The sequence below is a fragment of the Camelus bactrianus genome, chromosome 3 (genome assembly GCF_048773025.1).
Source record: "Camelus bactrianus isolate YW-2024 breed Bactrian camel chromosome 3, ASM4877302v1, whole genome shotgun sequence".
In the NCBI taxonomy this organism is placed as follows: Eukaryota; Metazoa; Chordata; class Mammalia; order Artiodactyla; family Camelidae; genus Camelus; species Camelus bactrianus.
In genome coordinates, this window is record NC_133541.1 from 109,515,434 (window position 1) to 109,541,240 (window position 25,807).

Consider the following 25,807-nt stretch of genomic DNA (forward strand, 5'->3'; position numbering starts at 1 on the left):
ATCAACCATATTTACCATGGTATAAGTAGATCCTCAGAATTTGGTCATCTTTTTAAAAAGTTGAAGTATAGCTGATTTATAATATTCTATTAGTTTCAGATGTACAACAAAATGATGTGGAATTGCTGGATCATAAGGTAGTTCTATTTTTCATTTTTGGGGGACCATCCATTCTGTTTCCTACTGTGACTACTCCAGTCTACATTTCCACTAATGGTGTACCAGGGTTCACTTTTTTCCACATCTTCCCCAACAGTTGTTATTTGTGGTCTTCTGGATGATAGCCATTCTTACAGATGTGAGGTGATATCTCATTGTGATTTTGGTTTGCATTTCTCCATTGAGTAGACATGATGAGCATATTTTCATGTGCCTACTGGCCATCTGTATGTCTTCTTTGGAAAAATATCTATTCAGTTCTTCTGCTTATATTTTAATTGAGTTGTTTGGGTTTTTCTGATACTGAGTTGTACAAGCTGTTTATATATTTTAGATATTAACCCCTGTCTGTCATATTATGTGTAAATGTTTTCTCCCATTCAGTAGGTTGTCTGTTCATTTTGTTGATGGTTTCACTTGCTGTGTAAAAGCTTTCAAGTTTAATTAGGTCCCATTCATTTGTTTTTGCTTTTATTTATTTTGCTTTAGGAGACAGATCCAAAAAAATATTGCTACAATTTACATCAAAAAGCATTCTGCCCATATTCTTTTCTGGGGCTTTATGGTTTCAGGTCTTACAGTTAAGTCTTTAATCCATTTTGAATTTATTTTTGTGTATGGTATGAGGAAATGTTCAAATCTCATTATTCTACATATAGCTGTCCAGTTTACCCAGTATGACTTTTTGATGAGACTGTCTTTTCTCCACTATATATTCTTGCCTACTTTGTCAAAGATTAATTGACCATAAGTGTTTGGGTTTATTTCTAGTCTCTATATTCTGTTCCGTTGATCTATGTGTCTGTCTTTATGCCAGTACCATGCTGTTTCAGTTATGATAGCTTTGGAATATAGTGTGAAGTTAGGGAGCATGATATCTCCAGCTTTGTTCTCTTTTCTCAAGATAGCTTGGGCCACTTGGGGCTTTTGTGGTTTCATATAAATTTGAGGATTATTTCTTTTAGTTCTGTGAAAAAAGTCATGGGTATTTTTTAGGGAGTGCATTAAATCTGTTGATTACTTTCAGTAGTATGGACATTTTAACAATACTAATTCTTCCATTCCAAACCCACAGCTAACATCATACTCAGTGGTGAAAAGCTGAAAGCCTTTCCTCTAAAATCAGAAACAAAATAAGGATACTCCCTCTTACCACTCTATTTAACATAGTACTGGAGGTCCTAGCCACAGCAGTCAGACAAGAGAAACACATAAAAGGTATCCACATTAGAAGGGAGGAAGTAAAATTGTCACTATTTGCAGATGACATATATATATATATATATATATATAAACCATAAAGTCTACTGGATAAACATTGGAACTAACAAGTGAATTCAGAAAGTTTGCAGGATACAATATTAATATACATAAATCTGTTGCTTTTCTATGCACTGATAATGAGCTGTCAGAAAAAGAAAGCACGAAAGCAATCCTGTTTAAAATTGCATCAAAAAGAATAAAATACCTAGGAATAAACTTAACCAAGGAGGTGAAAGACCTATACTCTGAAAACTATGCGACACTGATGAAGGAATTTGAAAATAATACAAAGAAATGGAAAGATACAACTGTTAATTTTTTAAACTATCTTTTTGTGCTAAGTGTTACAAGTTTTCACTATGGTAGTAATAAAAAGGTTTTTTTACATTAAATTTATTTGAGACAAATAAGAGATAAGTGGATATAAAGAAAAAGTCTTTTTTAAAAAAATAGCCCATGGGATACCTCCACATGGCAAAAATTGTCAGACAAAGGAAGTGACAAGTTTGGAAAACTCTGAACCAAGATGATTGTAATTGGGACTCTGAACAGGGGATGGATGAAAGAGGTGTTGCAGACTCAGCAAAATAAGCTTAATAACCACAGGTTCAGTTGAGTTCAGTTAAATGAACATGTATTAAGTGTCAACAGCCTGCCTGATGCAGTGGCAGGAGCCAGAGATACAAAAATGAGAACTTGAAGTCCTTGTCCTAAAGCAGTTCATAACCTAGGAGGTGAGAGGCACATGGCAAATAACTTGGACCCACTGTGGTAAATTACATATTGAGTGGCTGTTCCCTGGGTGCCTACAGAAAGGGCACTAAGCTTAGGCTGCTGATGTGCACTGGGGAAGGGCGACCAGCAGGTTCCTTGGAGGAGGCTCTGGAAGAATGAATAGAAGTTTCTTGGCAAGAAGAATGAGCAGAGGCATGGAGAGTATGAAATTCTCTTTGGGAAAAGTTCATTCTTATTGAAGACTGATGTTTAAGACAGGAGAGGAGACTGAAGAGTTGTTGGGTAGCCAGATTGTAGACAGCTCTGTTTGCAACACTAGGCAGCTTAGAATTTTCCCTGTTATGGACAACAGGGAGTCCGTGACGGTTGTCAAGCAGGGAAAAGATACCTATCTATGTCTATGTCTGTATCTATTTATTTATTTATAATACATGTAATATAATATTATAAAATTTTATATATGCATATATTAAAACACCTTATGTATTTACATATAGTACAGATTTATAATATACTTGAAAACACATTTTCCTCTTTTCTTCAAAAATTCCTGCCAAGTGGTTTTACTGCTTTTGTTTTACCAACCCCCAGTAACAGGGGGCTCATTATCCTACAGTTGAGCTTGCTGGAGTCCTCTTAGTAACCAGATAAAGAAGATAGACTTGAGGGACACGAAACTGGAAATGGAGATTGTGCAGTAATCCAGGCGAGGGACACAAAGGGACTGAAATGAGTAGGGAGCGTTCAGATGTAAAGACAGAGGAGAACTGCTTGGGTGAATGTTAAGTGCTGTGAAAATGGGAATCGTACTTGTGCTCACTTTACAGCCCAAACTTACTGCATACACCACTCCAAAACCATGCAGATAGCTTTTTTTTTTTTTTCTTATAATTGGACAAAGCAATGCTGACACCCAGCGGCTGATTCAGATTGCCCACAGCTCCCAGAGAGGATCCCGAGGGAGGGGGATGGACGTCAGCTTGCCCGACCTGGCCGTCAGAGCATCCCAGGCTCCTTCACAGAAAGGGCAAGTCTAAATTCAGCTAGAAACGGCTGGCCTTGTGATGTGGCTGGCACCACACAAAGGATAGTTCCTTGTGAGTTTAATGCAGACAAAAGAGCTAAATTAAACCTGCAGATGAGAACAGCATTGCATCAAAGTCAGCCCCTTCTAAAGCAGAGGCAAAAGCAATTACCCTCAGAGTTCCCTGGAGAGCTCCTATCCAAAGCACCAATAGGAAAATGGAATATTTAATGGTCAGTTTCTCAGTCAAATCAATAGTCTGCTTGTATGGTTGTATTCTAGATGCCCTGCTTTGGATGGAAACCCCTCAGCCCCTATCTTGACAGAGTCAGGATGTGTTAGAACAACAAGAAACTTAACAGATCAGATGGGAAAACAGGTCCAGGGAGGAGAGACGAATTTCCCAAGGTCTCAGAGCAAACTAATAGCACCCTGGGTGGATTAAACAACAAACATTTATTATAGTTCCAGTGGCTGAGAAGTCCAACATCATGGTGCTGGCAGAGTCAGTGTCTGGTGAGGCCTACTTCCTGGTCCATAGATAGCTCTTCTTATTGTGTCCTTCCACTGTGGAAAGGCGCAAGGGAGTTCTTTGGGGTTTCTTTACAAGGGCACTAATCCCATTCATAAGGGTTCCACCCTCACGCCCTTATCTCCTTCCAGAGGCTTCATTCACACCCTAAGATCATCACATTGGGGGTTAGGATTTCAACAAACAAAATTTTTGTTGGGGGAGAGGGACAATCATTCAGTCCATAACAATGGCCACAACTTCAGTTACCATCTGTCTGTTGTCAGTGCCCATCATCTAGTTGATAGCACTATTTGAACATCACAGAGGAATGTTCAGAGACCAAACTCAGAACCTTCTTCCCACAAATTTGGTTTTCCTACAGTATCTGCTATCTTAGTAAGTGATATCACCATCTACCGTGCAAACTGGAAACAGAGGAGGCGTCCTTGACCCTTTTCCCTTGTCCCTATAATTAAAGCATCACAAGGCTTGAATATATTATTTTCCCAATACCCTGTATTTTAATCCACTTCCTAACGTCTCCCCACCATTGCTCTGCCTGCTTCCTGCGTTTTCACTGCAGCACTTACCACCATCTGACACATTTACTTGTTTGCTGATTGTCTCTTTCCTCCCTACCAGAATGTCAGCTTCCATGTCTGCCCTAGTTTATATCCCTTGCCTCTTCCTCAAATATACTCTATTATACTGTATTCTATTATACCCTATTATTTTTTTCATAGCTCTTATCAGCATCTGAAATTATAGTTATTTGCTTATTTATGAGAATAGGAACCTCATCTATCTTGTACACAGTTGTTGACTATTTTAGCAAGAAAAGACCTTTATCTGTTTGGTTCACTACTGGATCTCCAGTCTGAGACCAGTGCCCAGTACAGAGCGAGTACTTGGTGCGTGCTTGTTGAATGAGTAAACATACACATATGTATACATCTCATGGACATACAGTTTTTGGGGAGTGGCAATTTCTAGCAGAGAATGCATAGGGTTAGCAACTGCCTGATTATTGCCTAAAATTCAACTATCTGTGCCTTGTTATTTTTATGGTTTATAACTGTGGAAGCAAGTGTTACTGATTTGACAAGGACTCAGAAAGACAGGTTAGAAATTTCCTTCCTAATGGAGGAAAAAGAATTTCCTTCCTAATGGAGGAAAAAAAATTATTTTAAACCTGGCTTCTGAAAGGGGAGGTAGGACACCTGAAAGACACAGTCTCAGGCTCTCCGGGTCTGCTGCTTTTATGTTCTGCTGCTTTTCATTATAGCCAACACCTGTAAGAAAGATGATTGGCTACCAGTTCATGCCACAGCTTAGCTGGTCCTTGACTGGGTCCACTTACTTACTTAAAAAATTACCTGCTCTATTCAAGGTGCTGTGAGGGAGGCAGATGGAAAGTCTCCTAATTCCGCTGTAGTTCATTTCCTGACCCCCCATTTGTGTTCTTCACGTAGCAGTCAGAATGCTCTTCTCTCCCTCTCTTCCTCCCTCTATCCCTCATTGGCTCAATATGTAAAGTTAATTTTTACTCCTTAACAACCCAACACTAGTATTCCTGGCCAGCACTAAGACACCTGTGAGATTATCTAGAGACCCGGACACCTTATGTCCTGTAACTCTGACATTTTTTAAAGCCTTGGGGACTTCTGTAAACAGGGAAAGAAGAGGAAGTATCGTATATAGGAGGTTTTTATGAGTCAAGTGCATGGTCTCTTTAAAATGTAAGTTATCTGGAGTCCTAACCTCCCTCCAACTTTGGTGAGTTCCCACTTGTCATAGAATAAATTCCAAACTCCTCACCATGGCCCACAAGGCCTTCCATCTTTGATTTCATCTTCTGTTGCTTTTCCCCACTCACTCATTCTGCTCTGCAACACATGGCCTTTGTTGTGGTTTCTTAACATATCAACCTTTGATCTGTCTTAAGGTCTCTGAGTTTATTATCTTCTCTGCCTGGATGTCCGAACTCAGCATGGCTGGCTTCTCCCTTAACTCTGTAGAACTCAGCCCAGACCAGCCCACTCTGCCTGCCCTAGTTAATTCCCCTTTATTCCTTCCTCAGAGATACTCTATTTTATTACATTGTGTTATTCTCTTCATCACTCTTATGAGCATCTGAAATGATATTTATCTTTTTTCATGAGAGTAAGAATCTGTCTCTGTTGTATATGATTGTCCATTCCTGTAGCTCGGAAGAGAGTCTGGCACCTATTAAGTGCTTAGGACACATCTACTGAGTACTTACCAGGTGGCAAACCCTCCTTGAACTCTGCATTAGCTCATTCATTCTCACAGTGACTCCAGTAGGTCACTACTATCATAACCCCTATTTCATAGAAGAAACTGAAGCCCAGAGAAGTTAAGTAACTTGTTTAGGGTACATAGGTAATAAGTTGAAAAGCTGGAATTCTGATTTTATGGCCTTGACCATGGTATTGTACCACCCCCACTCAAAATCCTAGTTTTGGAATAGAATTTGGTGTCACCTGACCACCTCTCCACCATGAAATGCATTGATACGCTCTGTGACATTCTTTCTGAGGTTTCCTAACTTTTCTTGAGCATTGTGGGGACAGAGAACTCACTTCCTTTTGAGTGAACCCACTTCATTATGAGATGTTAATTTCTCCCACATAGAGAGATAAGTCTCCCTCCATATCACTTCTCCCCCAAAGTTCACTTTCCACCTGCTTAGCTACTCCGTGCCCTAGGGAAGCCCATCAGCAGTGCCAAAATCTTCCTCCTGACACTTCTCTCCTCACAGGTGAATAGTGCCAGGGTCTCCCTGGGCGTGGTTTATCTTCCTTGCCTTGCAAGGAAGTACACGTATCTGCCCAGGCTAGGTACAGGTGAACCCTTTCTTTGCTCCTATAACTCTTTGGAGAAGCTGGGAGCCAGCCATGAGTTAGTAGGGTTTCTAAACCTATCACATTTGATTTCTCTGAATCTCATCTCACAGCCATAATGGTAACAAAAAAACCCCATATGGCACAAAGGCAGTTCCTCCCTGGGACTTTGGGAGCCGTTATCGGCTGCTCCTCAGATGATGCTATTAGCATTACTTACAGCTCCCGTTCCTCCTTCACAGCCTGAAATCACAAGCATGGGAGAGGCTGATAAAGAAACTGGCTTATATATGCCTCTCCTTTCATTGCTGATAGGCTTGTCCCTTGTGGGTTTCTTGCAGAATAATGGAAATGTGAAGTGAGGAGGAAAGTTATCATTGGATTAGGGAGTATGGAAATCCATTGTGATGGGCTGGCTGGGGATTACTGATTCATGGGCTGGAGGTGGGCAGTGTTCGCAGGCAGAATAAAACATTTGCCCCCAAAAGGCCACATGGTATAGGGAGCACTAGCTGACCTGTGGACTAGTACCAGTTTTATTTATTTGTTGTGTGACCCAGGCAAGTTACTTTAAAATAGGGAAACAAAACCTTGCTGACACAGCTGGTATGAGGCTTACTTATACTTCACTGTTTTGGGTGCCACAGGTCCTCAATACACATTAATTCAGATCAGTTGGACTCAGCTGACGTTTATTTTATTTTTCAAAAGTTGTGAGATTTAAATTTCTATTCCAGACTCACAGACATAGAAAACAAACTATGGTTACCAAAGGGGAAAGGGCAGGGGAGGGATAAATTAGGAGTTTGGGATTAACAGATACACACTACTATATATAAAACAGATAAACAACCAGGACCTACTGTATAGCATGGGGAACTGTTTTCAGTTTCTCATAATAACATATAATGGAAAAGAATCTGAAAAGAAAATATGTGTATATGTGTATAATTAAATCACTTTGCTATACACCTGAAACCAATATTGTAAATCAACTACACTTTAATGAAAAATTTTAAAAATTAAAAATCTCTATCCCAGATGTCTGGCTTCATCTACTTGTTAAGTAGGGTAGTACTATAGAGAGCTAGAAGAATGTTTATAATGACAATTTAATATGCCTCATGCTTCACAGTTTTGCAAAATGCTTCCCAGTATGCTAATTCACTTAATTCCCTTGACAACCCTGTGAGGTAAGGATACTGATTTTACATTTTACACAGGAGGAAACTAGGACACTGACTATTTAACTTGCCCCAAATCATAGTGAATGAGTGAGTGGTCACTATTTTAGCTCAGAAGACCTGGGCCAGCACCGTGCCTTAAACTCAGGTCGTCTGGCTGTAAACTCTGTTCTGGCTTTCCTTTGTTGAACATCGAGTCCTTTGCTGGGCTTGTAGAAATTGACCTTGTATTACTCATCTCTGTATCCAGAGTAGTGCCTGGCATAAAAGAAGGCACCAAATAGGCAGTTAGAGAATTTTTAGTTTTCAGCAGCTATGGATGATAAATGGATTTTGCAGGAATGGAGTCTAATGAGCCCAGTGTAATGAACAAGACCACTTATAAATGAACCCCTACCTGCCCACCCCAGGACTTGCAGAGGTTATTCACAACCCCATTGCTGATCTTATTTGTGTCTTAAACTGGGACATTTGAGACTTCTACTATGAGAATGATTGGCAGGGGAAAAGTGGCTAGTCCAAAGAATCTGTGTTTTTATAAATAAAAAAGAGAAATGCTGTAAGGGCCAGACATTGCTTAGGGGAGCAGCATGTAGTAGGTGGTGTGCATGTCAATTTCTGATTCAAGCGGTATGGCCTTTTCTGGGTTACGTACCTTTATGCTATACCTATGACTCTAAGGCAACCAGCCTACTCCCTACCCTGCATGACTAGCACTAGTGACAACAGGCTTCCCATCACGCCATTAGTTTGTTATCTCTAGCACTTTCCATCCTTCCATAGTACTAGCCTCCACCACTCCAGACCCGTTGTCTCATCTCCCGCTGATGGCCTTCCCCTTGGGCCTGACCCTTGGCACTACTTCTCTGGTTCTGACTTCTGGCTTCCCTTGTTGATTACCGTGAATTCTGGATTTTGTTTTGTTTTGTTTTTTCCCCCCAACTTCCCTGAGAAACACACAATCTCCTGAGAGTAATTCCCTTCAATTAGCCTCATTTCTTCAAATTGGAATTGACCCTATGGAATCTCTTACTTCTAATGTGTAATGATTCTATTCATTCATCTCTGTATTTGTTCATTCTGTCTTAGTTTGGTTGTGCTGCTGTAACAAAGTACCACAGACTGGATGGCCAGTAAACAGCAGAAATGTATTTTTCGCAGCTCTGGAGGCTGGAAGTCTGTGACCAGAGGGCATGGTCACATTCTCACGAGGACCTCTTCTGGGTGGTGGCCTGCTGTCTTCTCCCTGTAACCTCACATCAAGGGAGTGGGCAAGGGAGCTCTCTTGTGCTTCTCTTATAAGGCCAATTATCCCATCTCAAAGGCCCCACCTGCCTAATACTATCACCTTGGGGGTTAGGATTTCAACATATAAATTTTGGGAGGACATTTGGGTGCCCCCTCCAAAAACACCTTCATTTAATCAACCAATATGTATTATCACCTACTTGCCAGGCACACCAGCACTGGAATACCATGTGACTAGGGCATAGTCCTTGTTCCATGGAGCTCAGCACATAGAAGAGGATGTGGTACAGAGCCTGGTGGTTAAGAGCACGTGGGGAGATTTGGGTTCTAAACGCAACTCTGCCACTTGGTAGATGTATAACCTTTATTATCCTGGTCAAGGTACTTAACCTCATTGAGTCTGTTTCTCCATTTGTAAAATGGTGATTTCCATCACCTTGTAGAATTGTTGTGCTATTGAGTGAGATAATCTGTGTCTGATGCTTTGTGCAGTATTTAGCACATATGAAGCACTGAATTGACATGGGCTATTGTTTTTATTAGTGAGGGACACGTAAGTCAAAGGTAATTAGAATATGATGTGATCAGTGCTTTGATAGGGAAAGTGTAGGAAACCCTTATCCAGGTTTCAGAGGGCTTTCAGGAGGTGGTGACACCTAGCATGAGTAGTCATATGAAACAAATATAGAGCATTCCGGGGGAAAGAAACAGCACGTGCCAAGTCCTGGGGGAGAGAAGCAGCATACACTCTGCACGTAGTTTAGTACGGTGAGAGAGAAGTCTGAGAATGAGTGGGGAGAGCTGAGGGTAGTGTCCAGTTTACTTCCTTTTTCTTGACTCTCCTCTTCCTCCTGCTCCTGCCCCTGCCCAGGCGGTGGCCTCATCTCTACCCTACTTTTCCTCTTGTCACAGGTCTGATTTGCTAGTGGCAAAAGATGCCCGGGAGAAAGTTGCTTCCCCTTGGTGACTTTGTTACAGAATCGCTGATGCAGGTACCCCATGGAAAACTTGGAGCCACGTTCTATTTAGAGACATTCAGCCTACACAGCAGATCCAGCTGCTGCTGTTTGCCTCATTACCCATAAAGGGGATATTTGCATGGAAATAAATGATATTCTTCACCTTGTTCTCCAGGCAGTTTCGTCCTGCAGAGGGCGGGTTGGGAGTGTGAGCAAGAGGTCACTTTTGAGAGGTGCTTCCAAGGACCCCCAGGTCGGAGCATGGAACCTGAGGCTGGGAGATGCTTTGTGGCTCATTTCTACTTTACTGTGACACAGAAAACTGAAAATTCCAATCCTAGATTCCAGGAATGAGAGGATTTAGGGAATGGTGAGACTGGTAAGAAAATGATAAGTGATGTTGACAGTGGGAGAGTATTGGCAAAACCATTAAAAATTGCTTCTAATCTACAATAAATGCTGAATATATGACATATCTCCCTTTACTCCTCCTTTGTGTACCCATGGCAGACATTACTAGCTGAAGCAGCACTTTTCTTTTGAGCCCAGATAGGGCCTCAGAATCATTCTGAATGTAGTGCTTTAGAGACCCACTGCTGAGTATGTGGAGTTGGCACTTGTAATGAAAAACACTAACCACACTCATTGCTTCAATTAAAAAAAAATTTTTTTTATGAAAGTATGGTAGATTTACAATGTGTTAGTTTCTGATGTATAGTGATTCAATTATATATATATATATATATATATTACATATACATATATATATATTCCTTTTCATTATAGGTTATTACAAGATACTGAATATAATTCCCTGTGCTAAACAGTAGGACTTTGTTGTTTATCTATTTTATATGTAGTAGTGTGTATCTCCCCATTTATCCTGAACTCCCAATTTATCCCTCCCCCTACTTTCTCCCCTGCTAACCATAAGTTTGGTTTCTATGTCTGTGAGTCTGTTTCTGTTTTGTAAATAAGTGCATTTACATCATTTTTTTTTAGATTCTACATATAAGTGATATTATATGGTATTTGTCTTTCTCTTTCTGGCTTACTTCACTTAGTATGATAATCTCTAGGTCCATCCATGTTACTGCAAGTGGCATTAGTTCATATAGCAGCACATATACATACAATAGCCAAGAGGTGGAAGCAACCTAAATGTCTATAGACAGATGACTGGATAAAGAAGATATGATACACACACATGCACAGTGGAACACTGCTCAGCATAAAAAAGAATGAAAGAATGTCATTACTTCTATTTTGATGTGCAGGGCAAGTCAAACCCATCAAATAAAGCATTTTATCCAAGATAAATCTGCACATTAATGGCACAGCTTAGGTTATAGTCTTGTGCTCCTAATCCAAACCCCTGAAAGGATTTGCTCTCTTTAAAGGCATTACAAAGGTCAGTTAACAATTCTTTCCAAAAAGATACTATTGCCATACCACTCCCCTGCTCAGCATCTTCAGTAGGTCACTATTCCTTGTAGAATAAGGTATGAACAACTTAGCAAAACAGAGTCTAAGTTTTCCATCTTCTGAGACTGCCTTCAGTCAAAATGGATTCATGCCCCACCGTTCATACTTTTCCATTCACTTCATCTACATTTATCCCCTAAAGCTTGGGTCAGACCCTTCAACCTCTCTGAAGTCTGTTTCAGTCCTATCCATCATCTTTCCCTGAACAACTCTAACATTTATGGTTCAAGATACATCACTTATTAGGGTTCTAGAGATTTTAATGGTGGAAAAATGGTATCTGGACAATATTGCTTTAGATCCCAGCTGCCCTGGATTGCTAGGAAAGAGCAAGCTATACCTGTCTACTGACCTTTTAATGTACGGTGACCCTTTCCACAGGCAAACATAGCCCAGCTTGGGTCCCAGGATTGGCTCAATTTGATTAAAGTCCCATTGGCTTGAGGTGGAGTGAGAGGGGGGCAGTCAGTAAGGAAGAGGTCCCCTGTCCCTAGACTAGGCCTTCGTTTAGTACACATTGTCCCTTTTTTCCTCCTATGATCTTTTTTTCAGTGTATCTGTAGGGCAGTATCTCATTAATTAATTAATTAATGAAATATTTATCAAGCACCTTCTGTTTCTCAGGCACTGTTTTGTTTTGTTTTTTTGTTTGTTTGTTTTGTTTTGTTTTGGAGTTGGGAATACAAAGATAAGACAAACTCCCTCCTCTTGTGGACCTTGTATTCAGACAGGGGAGGGAGACAAGACACAAGTAACAAATAAATAACGGCTTTCTTGTCTGGCACCTTCTAGGGGACACAAAAGGTACACAATAAACATGACACACACTTTGGCTTATTTGATATGTATTTAGATCGGTGTATTTAGTGGAGGTGTGTGCTCATTTATTCAAGTACATTTGTTTAATGTTGAAATATTCAAGTACCTCTTTAATTAGATCCATGTATGCAGTCAGCCAAGATGGTTCAGAAGCATGGAATATAGAACCATGTAGCCTAGACTCAGTGCTGTACTCCTAAGTGTAGCTACATTTAGAGTACCATTCCCTGTGCTGGACACCACATTGGCAATCTAGAGAGTGTCTGACAGAGGGTAGCTAGGTTGGTATGAAGTCTTGGTGTCATGTTACCTTGTAAACCTTTGAAGGAAGTAGACCTGTTTTGGAGAATATTCTAAGATGGGCAGTGGTGATCAGTTATTTGCAGTAAACATTTGAAAAGCTAATATATGTCAAAATGAAATCATTCTTTTCATGTGCATCCCAGAGGATACAGCCAACACCAGTGAAAATGCCAGAAGGCAGCTCTTAGTTCACTTTAAGTTGTCCCTAAACGGGTTACACAGTCAACTCCAGTCTTGTGTGGAAGGAAGCTCCCTGATGCTGGAGAAGTTCAAGCAGAAGCCACAGACTTTATGGTGGGCATCGTGACATTAAAATGTTTGTATCAGGCTATCTCTAATAGCTGTGTTAACTTTATGCCTTACAGTGGTTTGTTATAGGGATTCCTATTCTGTATTATGGACTGGAGAGCATTTTCATGTAAATTATCTGATTTGATCTTCACAAAGAAAAGATTTGTGCTATCCCCATTTTACAGTTGGGCAAATGGACCTCAGGGGTCCCATCATGCCTGGCCAAGCTGAAACTAAGATAGAAGGTTTCTGACCCCACAGACAGTTCCCTCCCTATCGAGTTTAAACATGCTTGTTGATTCATCCTGTAAGTCAGAAATGACAGGGTAGTGGTTTACAGCTTCTTTCTGCCCTGTATATCCCTGATTCTCTTTTTTTGAGAGAACCACTGTTGTACCATCTCTGATTTTCTATTTTAATGCCTGTATGTTTCTTGCTGCCTTTGACTTTTCTTTTCCACATTTGAAATGTACATGTATAGGCATATATACATGTGTATGTATATGCATGTCTCCTCTCTACAAGTTACTGGGCACATGAAGTGGTTGATCTAAGTAGCAGTTCCTAAGAGGCTAAAGGTGATGGAATTATTCACATGATGCCTGGAGAATTTCATCTTTGTGTTTCTTTCCATGCTTTATCTCTGCAATTTCTTTATCTTTATCTCTCCAATTTCAGTCCATCTTTGAAGGTCCAGCCTAAATCTCACCTTTTCTTAGAAGCCTTCTGTAACCTCAGATCATGGAGTTTTCTGCCTTATTTGACCACTGGTAGCATTTAATGTGTATTCTCTTCATTTTGTCTCATGTAATTTCATGTAATTATCTTGAAATTGCTTAACATTTTAAAGTTATCTGTTCCTGCTTGGACTATGAAATCCTCAGGTGTACGTTTTCCCCTTCCTTTGTACACCACAACATTGGGTACCAGGGCACCTGATGACTTCGAATTCACCTCTGTGGGCTTCTGTCTTCTCATTGATGACATGTTAAAATATACTTTCCATTTGCCCTAAAGAAGTGAAGCTGCATAGAGCTTTGGCTCTGGGACCCAGTGATCTTGAATTAGAACCTACGCTTTGCCACTTGCTAGAAATGTGACCTTGGGAAAGTTTCTTCACCCCTCCAAGCCTTATCTGTAAAGTGAGAATGATGATAGTCCCTACCTTCCAGGGACATATGAAGGTTAAATCAAGGAATGAGTGAAATTTTTGCACATCGTTAATGCACAGTGAATGTTAGCAGTTATTTAAGTGCTGTTATTCTTACCACAGGATTTGTCAGATAAAATGACCTGGATTTGTTTAAATGATGTGGTGTTCTGACTCTAGGGATTTATACTAGTAAATCAAGAGCCCTACTTTAGGTATGTATGTATACATTTGTATGCTTGTACTTATTTATTTATACCTTGCCTTGTCCTCAAAAAGGATATAAGGCAGCTTATTAACATGCATAGAATATAGCAAAGTAAAGTAAAATTTAAAGTCGGAAAAACGATACAAAGGGAAAACTGGGGAAGAGAAAAGCAAAACTTAGAAATGAGGATAGCATATAAAATATATGCCAGGAAATATTTTACCCGTGATGGAGGTAGGCTATAAATCTGATTTTAATTTTCTGAGGAGCAAAGAGTAAAACAAGATGTTACCCAGTTTACAGTGCCCCGAAGTTCAAAACAGTCAGGCTGCTTAGGAAAAGTGCTATGGTCTTTCCTAGTGGGAGTGGAGAAGGTTCTCTCATGGCTCAGAGAAGAAGCTGGGCAGTGTAATGTGCAACATCCTTGTGGTGATTTTAAAATCTGTGCACACATCTTTTGAGACTCCTCTCTTCCAAAGGGAGTTTCTAGTTCTCCCCTTCTTAACTGTGAGACTTCCAACGGTAGGACATAAAATGCACTGTAACTTTCTCTTTGCTTTCTCTCTTTCTCCCTCTCTAGGATCCCTCATTGTAGGGGAAGCCAGCTGCCCTGTTGTGAGGATACCCAGGCAGCCCAGTGGAGGGGTCCTTGTGGTAAGGGGTTGGGACCTCCCGCCAACAGCTGTGTGAGTGAGCCGTCTTGGAAGCCTTTAGTTAGGCCGTCATGTGTCTACAGCTCTGCCTGATGGCTGCAATACCATGAGACACCCTGAGCCAGAGCCCAGCTAAGCTGATTCCAGTTTCCCTAACCACAGAAAATGGTGAGTAAATACGTGTCTGTTGCTTTATGCAACTGTATTTGGGGCTATTTTGTTCACAGCAGTAGATAACTAATAGTCTTGAATACCTCCTGGCAGTGATCACAGGGAGGAATTTTATGTGGATGCCGCTCAGGGTGACCCTTGGTTTATGATGAGTGCAGGTTATGTGCAAAGTGGTCAGGGCTCTAGCAGACATAAAAAAGATTTGGGGAGCTCACAATTTTCCAGGAGGAGACAGACGCACAAACCATCAAGTATGTGATGTGAGGAGGAATGGATACGTCTAAATAAAAGTGTACAAGTAACAAGCTCTGGAAGCATAGGAAGAAGCACTTAATGTTGAAGATTTATGGAGGAGGTGACATTTGGGTTGGGTCTTGCAAGATTGTATGTTAGTTGGGTTTCCTTTGGTTACAAATGCACAACCCCCACTGTGTTAGATAAAGTTACCTAGGAAACAGACTGAGGTGATGATTCGAATTCAATGAGTTTCCTGGAGTTTCTTCTTGAGGATAGCCCCTGTGAGGCAGTGGGGGAAGCAGGATGAGGCAGAGGGAGGTGTTAAACTGCAGTGGAGTTGCAGCAGAGGCTTCAGTCAATTCCGTGGGGAGATTGGATCTGGGATAGCTTCACAGAATTGTCTGGAATGGAGACAAGGGGTCTGGGCCTATGTACTCCTTCAAGTGGTAAGTCATCAGATGTGAGCTGTTTCTAGGGGTGAAACATACCACTAGATGAGACAGTTTCATTCAGCTGAGGGCAGTTGCTGGTCTGTGAGCAGGCAGCGCTCATGGCCACTGATGGATGAATGTCTTTAGCCTAAAGGCAGATAACAGTGGTACCCACAGCATCCATTCTTCCAGCTTATTGCTGACTTAGGCAGTCATCAGCATCATCATTACCATCATCATTATCATTGTTTATTGGCTCCCAGATCTGGAAAATCAGTAGATAAGGCTAGTTTCAAGCATGGCTGTGTTCAGAATCTCAAACAGTATTTTGCGTAATATGTCTTATTCTCTGGTCTCTAGTTTCCTCTCTTTTGGTTTCATTCATGCTCCCAAGTTGTGGCAGAGAAAGCTGGTACAGGTCTAGGTTTACATTCTGCTCGCCTAGCATCTCACTGGAAAATGCTATCTTTCTCATCATTTCTAGCAAAAGCTCTGGGCTGACTGTCATTGGCCCCCTTGAGTCACCAGCATATCCCTGAAACAATCCTGGTGGCCAGGTGACTTTGACTGCCAAGGCTGGATCATGTGTCCATCCCAGAGCCATAGTGGGGTCATTCCCACACAAGCCACGTAAACTTAATCCCATAAAAGAGTGCATTCGCAAAAGGAAAATTGGACTTTTGTTACCAAAGACTGACAAATAGGAGTCTTCCACAGGTCATTTGGATGTCAATAAGAAGTAAAGGGAGAAAAGTTCTAACTTAGCCAAGGACAATGACAAGGAAGTGTTAAAGCCCATGGCTTTGTTCAGTGACTGGCAAATTGCATATGTTTATGCATTAACGTATTCAGTATATAAAAACCTCTCTGCCCCGTACAGTTATAGACCCATACCCCTTTAGTTAAGGAAAGAAGAATACATTGGGAGTGGTAAATTATTCAGGTAATATTTCCATATGCACACTGAGTCCAACCACAAGAGACACCGTGCTCCCCTGGGAAGCCGGTCTGGAGGAGGAGGATCTGGGAGAAGGAAGCAGGCAGGGAGAGAGAGGAGAATGAGGTCTGGCAGGTTTTGCTTGCAGCTGAAGCAAGGCTGAATGAGCCGCTGATTTTCCCTGAGGCTGTTCTGTCGTGACCAAAGTGGCCTGGATTGGCTGCGGCATCCTGGGCCATCAGCTCTGAGGTGTGTGATGACAGAATGTGGACCTGATAGGAATTTGTGTTGCTCTCTGAAAGGTGGCAGCTTTGGTGATTACCAAGGTAGCTGGGAGTGAGTTGTTTGGCATCATCCAAAGGTCGCAGTGCCTGGGAGAGAGCTGGATGAAGAATTGGGACACCTTTGCCAGGCTTATTGCCTCTTGCAATGTAGCGATTTGGGCCAGGTACCCATGAAGAAACAGGGATACAGTCTCAGAAGGTCCACTCCTAACTCTGTGTCTGAATCTAAGGACACATAGAAGGTTTTGACAAGTGTGCAGGTGACATACCTCTTGGGGACAGTGAACAGAGGCTCCAAAGAGAGGGCATGGACATATAACAGGGAAGTTTGAGTTCAGTCAAGTCCCTGGCCTGTCAGATAGTTTCTGACCTTGCTAAGAGAGATCAAAGAGACTTTAATCATGACATTGACCTTACAGACTAGAGCTGGAAGGACAGATAATCTGGTTATGCCATATCATCTGAAAAATGAGAAAAAAACCTCAATGGGTTATATTTTTTGTAATTACATAAAAATAATAACAAAGTAGGGTTTATACTCAGTCTTATGATTCTGCCTTCTTTGCTTTCAAAGTAACTTTCCCCCTTAGAGGATCAGACAGTACAGACCCACCAAGTTAATTCATACTTCGTGAACAAACAAACATGCTTCACCAACAACAGAAGGTGATAGAAGAGAAATTAGAGGGAAAAGAGTTAACTGGGAAAATATGTGGGCTATAAAGAGTTTTCCTGAGAGAGGTGAAGGTGGGGCCTGTCTGTACCAGGAAGATGCAGCTAATTCACCCAAGTAATGAGAAGCAGTATGGTGTGATCCAGGGAAAGAACACCAGACACTAGTTTCCCAAAGTATTTTTATGAAACACAAGTTCTAAAAATGTTCCCTAGTCATTTGGAAAGTACGATTATCTCACTCTAGAAGATTCTCAGGGAACATTAGCTTATTAAAGGCTCTGAGAAGTCCTGCAGGAAACAAAACTGCCTAACTATTTAATCAAGTGTTTCTTAAACACATTTGTGTCCCTTTGCACTTTTTATTTCTTGTTCATAACACCTGTTAACATACTATAGAAAGTGTAGTGAAAAATGCTATGGCAGATAAATTGTATGACTGGGAATTTCTCTCTTAACCTGAGTCTTTCTCTGTAAAATTACATAATTAAGTTAATACTTTCTCTAGTTCCCTCTGAGCAACTTTGATACTAATAATTTCATGTGAGTGATAGCATTTAGACTAGAAGCAAGGAGGCAGGTAGCTTCTCCAAGCTACATCATCTCTTGTCTGGACCACTGCCGGAGATTTTTCCCTGCTCTGCCACTTCCAATCTTGTCTCTCCCCAAACTGTTCGGTGCACTGCAGCTAGAGAAACCTTCTAAAATGCAAATAAGATCATATCACATCTCTGCCCACAAAACTTCAGTATTTTTTCCAAGCTCCGAGCAGAGTCTCTGAGACTTTGCATTATACCAGAAAGCCTTTTGCTAAATATCTCACTAGCCACCAATACACAGTGAAATCAAACATTATTTTGGTAAAAAATACTTCCTGTTTAATAGAAATGGAGGACATCAGAAAGAAAAGATCTCTTAGACAGGCTGGACGCCCAAAGTGCAATCTGCAGACCGTGTGGGAGTTTCGTTGTATTGTGGGGACTCAGGCCTGTCCAGACCTTCTGAATCAGAATTTGCATTTTAGCAAGATGATTTGTGTGAACAGGACAGCTTGAGAGGTTCTGTCTTAGAGATGATCCAAGTCGTTGTTCACGTCACTAACAAGTCCTTAAGGGTAGGAATAAAGGCACACAGTCTTTAGAATGAGACCTGGTTTTGAGTTTAAACTTGGGCAATTTCCGTAGCATCTCTGAGCTTCAGTTTCCCCGTCTGTAGAATGGGAGATAAAAATAGCAGTTCCTAACTCACAAATACATGGTGAGGATTAAATGACATAATATTAGAGACAGCTTTTGTCACTGAGTTAGCATAGAAACCTTAATCAGAGTTAGATTTGTATATGGGAAACTAATAAACTCACGGAGGGTCTCCAGCACGTAGCATCACGGTCTAAAAATAAGAACACGGCAGGAGTGACAGAAGAATAGGAAATAAGGGTAAGATTTATGAACTCATTACCTGAGGACTTACTGAGCACCTACCATGGGCCAGGCCTCTGGAAGGAGCGGGGCTACCGTGGCGAGCAGGACACTGTCCTTGCCCTCGTGAAGCACACAGCCTGTTATGTGAGAGACATCATCAGCAGGGAGCGTCAGTGCCACTGAAAATAGACTTGGCCACTCTCTGTCCTTGTTTGGCACAGATCTCGCTGCAGCACAGCTCCGACTCCAGCTGAGCCTTCTCACTGGCTCCTAATTCTCCCAAGAACTTCTCCTTGGGGAGTTGAAAAAGAGTGCCATTTCCCCCTCTTCCTCAAGGTATTATTTTTGTCCATTTGGAAGGGGAAAAACACCCATCAGCTGTGTTAGGTAGAAAATAGCTTTTTTCTATCCTGTGGTAAACCATATTTCTTTTTAGGGCTTTCTGGGTCACTGAAACCTCAGTGTGTGTCTATTTATCTTAGACTCTGGGGTGACTGCTTTGTTTGCCAAGCAAGCTTTCCTGTGTACCCAGGGCTTGGCAGCCTCCAGGGTGCTTTGTCTAATAAAGACATCTCTCTCTCTCCGAGCTTGGCAGAGCGGGAAGCCCTCCGGGGGTAAGGCTTGAAGACAAAGGGGGAGCAAAGCAAATGTGGAAATGATCTGGTTGTTGAATCTCCCCAAACCCCAGCTGCCCTCCACATCATCCATGTACTGGTGAAAGTTCGCTGAGTGCTCAGAAGGCAGTTTTGATATGATAAAACATAATACCAGGGTGAGGAAGAGAAGAAGGGACTGCTGGCTGATTTCTCTAATTTTGATGAACTTCAAGCAGTAGTATTCATATAGGAGAGGTTTATTGGAATTTTCCAGCAAATAGTTTCAGTAGAATAGGGACTTACTTGAAAATGCTGTCTCGTGTGCTATGTGACTCTGATGGTGGCAAGAAACAGCTTTGTGAGAGAGCCGAGAGGAATACAACCGTTTGATTAGCGAAGGGCTACCCAAGGCTAGAGAATGGAATTCCATTTTAAATGGAGCCATCTCTCTTTTTTTCCCCCTAAACTGAAGTATAGTTGCTTTACAATATTGTGTTGGTTTCACGCATGCAGCAAAGTGATTCAGTTTTATATATATATATATAACTTTTACATATAAAATTATATATATATGATTTTTTTCAGATTATCTTCCTTTATAGGTTATTGCAAGCTGTTGAATATAGTTCCCTGTGCTGTACTGTGCTGTATAGTAGGACGTTGTTGCTTGACTCTTTAATGCATAGTAGCGTGTATCTGTTAATCCCATACTCCTGATTTATCCCTCCTCCCCCTTCCCCTTTGCTAATCATGAATTTATTTTCTGTCTGTGAGTCTGTCAGTTTCTATTTTGTATATAGATTCATTTGTATTGTTTTTTAGATTCCACATATAAGTGCTGTCATATTATAGTTGTCTTTCTCTGTCTGACTTAACTTCACTTAGTATGATCATCTCTAGGTCCATACATGTTGCTGCAAACAGCGTTATTTTATTCTCTTTTATGGCTCTAATATTCTGTTGTGTGTGTGTATATATATATAAAACCAGTAAATGAAGTCATCTCTTAAATGATCTATCTGAGGAAATCATATGGAGGACTTATGATTGATTAACAGGAGCAACATGTTCTAATTCTGACAAAACACAAAGAGCAGTGAGGATTGGACTCAGAGGCTGACCTGAGACATGAGACATGGTGGCCTCTCAGAAATGGGAGTAGGGCAGTGATTGTCCACTTTATTGAGGCAGGAAACACAAAGTATGCCTGCCCAGCATCTGCCCAAATGTGTTTCTTTTCTTCTTCCCTTTTCATTTTGTCCTTAATTTCCTTAGATCTCGGGTTTGTCTTTTGTTTATAACTGCTAAAGTTGTGACATTCATATTTGTATGATTTTAGCTGAGAGATTTGAGAACAAATGCTTAATCTTTTAAGCCTTGGTTTCTCCATCTGTAAGATGATTAGTTTGAATCAGATTATTTCTAAAGCTTCTTGCAACTTAAAAATCTGTTTCCCAGGGATGCTGTATTATTTGAATACTGCTTGCAACAGGTTGGCAATTAGCAATGAGCTGGCAGCTAAAACAGAGCATAAAGTAGAAAGTATCTTAGCTGAGATCTTAAAAATGACTGTTACCTTTTAAAACAACGTGAGCCAAGCTGCACTTTTGTCTTGAGTGTGAATATGTGTACATAATGGTAGACGCTAATGGTAGACACTAGTGAAACGTCTACATGGGGTTGGGGGTTGATCATGCAGTGACACAGGGCAGGAGGGAAGAGTACCTGGCATGGTGTTATTATTCCTCTGGACACTCCTGATGCCCAAGGGCAGACATTGCTAATCGATCTTATCATACCATTCCACACAGGGCTCCAGGGAGCCACTGGCAAAGCTGTGAAGGAACCAACTTGTCTGCCCTTGCATTAGGCATAAAACCCACAACACTGGTACTATCAGCAATATTCTTTACCATTTGAGATCCTGGAGATTCTTCTCATTTGAATATTCATTCATTCACCGCATATTTTTTAGCTCCTATTACATGCCTAGCATGGTTCTCAGTAATGATAATCAGCAATGAATAAATAAGGCAGACAAAATTCGCTACTCTCAGGGAGCCTTCAATCTAGTGGAAACAGGGGAAGAATAGATGATAAACAAAGAAATAAGTAAATATACATTGTGTTTGGCGTTGGTAAGTGCTATAAAGAAACCAAAGCAAACCAAAGGGGAAAGGGCGGGGAAGGGTAAATTAGGAGTTTGGGATTAACAGATACACACTATTATACATAAAATAGATAAACAACAAGGACCTTCTGTACAGCACAGGGAACTATACTCAATTTCTTGTAATAACCTATAATGGAAAAGAATCTGAAGAAAAATATATGTATGTATATGTATAACTGAATCGCTTTGCTGTATACCTGAAACTAACATCATAAATCAATTATACATCAATAAAAAACAAAATTAAAAATAATTAAAAAATAAAGAAACCAAAGCAGAAAAAGGATAAGTGGGATGGATGTGTATGAGCTTGGAACTGGACTGCCATTTAAAATAACATTTTCATGAAAGGTCTTACTGAGGTGACATTTGAAGAAAGAACTAATGGAGGTGAGAGAGGTCAGGTGAGGATGGGGGGGTTATCCAAGGCCATGTAATGTTGCACAGAGAAGCAAAAATCATCTTAACATGAACATATTCACTGATGAATCAGCCACTTATAAAATTAGCCCCACTGAAATATTCTTCTCTGCTTAATCATTGTTTCCCCAACCATCATATCAATATTTTTGTTGGCAAGTCTGCTCACAGTTCATAGATACAAACATCAAATAATACAAACAAGTAATTCAGTGTAGTTGTAAAGTAAAATGACCAATTATAGTAGAAATAATCATTTCATCAAACTTTTGAAAGTTACTTTGGAAAAGTGCTTGAGTTATAAGCAAATGAGAGTCTGAGTTTTTAATCAACAACTGAAGAAGAGAGGATCCCTGAGGATTAAACATGACAGACTTTTTCAAAGACAATGTTGAATAGAAGGACTATGAGAACCCTTTGGGAAAATGTTTTTACTCTTAAACATTCCGAAAACATGAACCTGTTAATGATCATCTGTGAACATCAAACATAAAGAAAAGAAGGTTGTAACTTGCTTTGTACTTTGAAAAAAAAAAAATGTGTGCCCAAACCCATACTTGATTCATTCTTTGTTGCTTCTGAGAATTAGCATAGAGTTACACAGTTCCCTGAATATAAGCTAGAAATAACTTTTTAAAAAAGATTTTGGTCTTATTTTTAAACTGGAGTCCCAATGGTGTATCTTCTGCTATTTAGTATAATGTTTTAGAACTTGTTTTAAGTGGATTCACTTTAAACTGGCTGATTTCCATTACCAGTAAATTCCCCTGAAGAGGCAATTTAAGTTTGGAGGCATGAAGGTTCTCACTCAAGGTCACGTGGCTAGAAGGTGGCAGAGACTTGGAGATGCTTTTTCTGTGCTTCCCAAAGGAGATCAGAGTCAGACTGAAACAAAACTCTAGCAGATGCATGGTTTGAACCCACGTGGGAAATCAGGGCTTGCAGACAGTTAATCAGAAAACCAGCATAGTGACTTCTATTTTGAAAGATAGTATTTTTTTCTCTTTTAATAAGTGGATGTGATTCTGATTTAGGAGAAATTCCCCATAGCTGATGGCAGTCTGCAAGGAAGCAGTGTTCTCTTATGAGGCCTGTAGAAGAGGATAAAATGTGCTATTTATCTGCTGAATATTATAGTAATGCTCTGAATGCCTCCTGTCCTTAGTGTATTTGTATAAGAACTCTAATTTTGGTTAGGAAACAGAGTATATACATTAAATAATGGACAAGCAATTTTGGAAGTCATCTTTTTCCTTTTACTTCTGAGGCTCTTAGAGAAGAAATAGATGCTTTCTGGAGTTTCTAGACTGTTTACTTTAGAAATAACTTGCATTTCCTCATTTGACCCACAGCTTGAGTCTTGAGGAGTACTTGGGGATTTTTGACTTTGCATTTTGCTTAAATCCACATAAGGAGATAATTTATTTCCTGTTCACTTCTAAATATAGCTTGATAGATGAATAGATAGGAGTGAGTTTCCGTGAATACCTAAACACTTCTGAAATTGACTTTAGGGATCATCTCTTTTCCCTTCTTCATTTTACACTGAGGTTGCACAGAACAGGAAAGCAATGTACCTGGGTCACACAGCAAGGCAATGACATATCTTACACCAGAATCAATATTTCCTGAATTGTGTTTGGGTGTTCCAGTTTGTCTCAGTATGAATGTCATCCCTACATGCATTTATGCATGAGTCATCAGCATATCCTATATTTAAGATATCTACTAGAACTCTCTTTTTCTTTACTATGTCCTAGGACTCAAAAGAAGAGCATACCACATTCTGCAGTTGCATCCATATAATTGGCCAGAGGGGTTATGGTTATGAGGATGTCATTAAGAGCTGTACTGAGCAGGAAGGTATAGCTCAGCGGTAGAGCACATGCTTAGCATGCGTGAGGTCCCAGGTTTGATCCCCAGTACCTCCATTAAAATAAATAAATAAATAAACGTAATTACCCCCTGAAAACAAAAAACAGATAAAAAACTCCACAAAAACTAAAAAAAACCAAGGGGAGCGGGATATAGGTCAAGTGGTAGAGCACCTGCTTAGCATACATGAGGTTCTGGGTTCAATCCCCAGTACCTCCTCTGAGAATAAATAGATAAATAAACCTAGTTACCTCCACCCACCAAAAAAAAAAAAAGAAAGAAAAAAAAGCTGTACTGAAATACCTGCCCTGCTACTTCCTAACTAGCTGTGTGGCTCTGAGTACATTTTTAGGGAGGGTAAGTTCTCTCAGCCTCAGTTCCCTCATTTGCTAAATAAAGGTAATAATATTTTCTTCTCAGGCATATGTTGAGGCTTAACTGAGATAATTGATATAAAACAGTTAAGACCTGAAAACACTTATAATCCAGTGTAGTCAGAGCTCAGTGATGTTAGCCATCATGTGGTCATCATCACCGTGAGCTACGGTGACCTCAGAACTCTATCATCTGCATCATTAGCATCTTCATCCGCATTTTTGTTATTGTTACTGGCAGGTCAAAATCAAACCCCTGAATTGCCATTCCAGCATATCCAGTCCAACTCTGGTTTGATGACTTCGTATTCTCTCACATCCATGCCATGTGACCAGCTAGTCTTGGCTTGAATACCTCCAGTGGCAGGGAATTCATTTCTTTCCAGGGTCGCCCATTCTAGCTCTAGAAAGAATTTTAAATACAACTAAACTAGGCTTTAACAGTCTGTAATATTTAAAATAAATCACCAGTCCTGACGTCATTACTCACATGAAATGATTTTATATACCAGTTACGTAAGGGATTTGTATTTACTGTTTCTCATAAATGTTACAGATCAGTTAGGTCTTCGTTGTTCTCCTTGTCTCAGCATGAAGATTCCAGAACAAGACTTGAACACTGGCTGACCAGAGAAGGCAGCAGGATGCCCCATCAGTCTTCCTTTCTAACCTGTGCTTTGTCACCTGTTGTCACTCTGGGCTGAGGAGCCCCCACTGTTCTGCCAGGCTATTCCTCCTCTCAGCTTGTCACCCTTCTTACTTCTTACTTCATCTGTCTGACTGCTTGTCTGTGGGTATTCGTGATACCTAATATGTGCTGGATACTGTTTTTGATCCTAAGGAAATAAAGATGAACAGACAGACAAGTTATATGGTCTCATAAAATTTACAGTCTTACAGGGGAACCACAGCAAACAAGTACATAATGATGATCATTTTGGTGAGTGGTAAGTACTATACACAATGAAAATCGGGCACTATGACAGAGTATTGTGTGGAGGTCGGGGAGACCTTTTAGATTAGGAAGACAGGGAAGGAGGTGACAGTTCAGTGAAAGTCTTCATAGTAAAGAGGAGACAGCCATGTGCAGATCTTGGAGCACATTGTTCCACGTAGAGGGAGCATCGTGCAGGAGTGAGCTTGGTGAGCATGTTAAACAGAGTGGCTTGATTAGAGGGAGCTTTCAGGGCATGAGGTTGAACAGGCAATCAGGCCTGAAGGCAGTTCTGTTCTACCTGCACTGGGAATTCATGGGCTTTAAGAAGTCGCGTGACACTATACAGTTCACATGTTTAAAAGGCCCCTGGCTGGTAGATGGATTTTAATGGGGCCAGAGTGACAGCAGGGGTCAATGCTA

At 40.6% G+C, this 25,807-nt stretch overlaps 1 long non-coding RNA gene across 1 annotated transcript in view; it reads left to right on the forward strand.

The window, feature by feature from the left end:
• LOC141577111 (uncharacterized) overlaps positions 1-25,807 on the forward strand; it is a 742,740-nt gene that overhangs the window by 385,031 nt on the left and 331,902 nt on the right. The window contains exon 6 of the long non-coding RNA XR_012505708.1: positions 14,787-15,027. This is a non-coding gene — a long non-coding RNA (uncharacterized LOC141577111). The remainder of the gene's footprint in view (positions 1-14,786; positions 15,028-25,807) is intronic.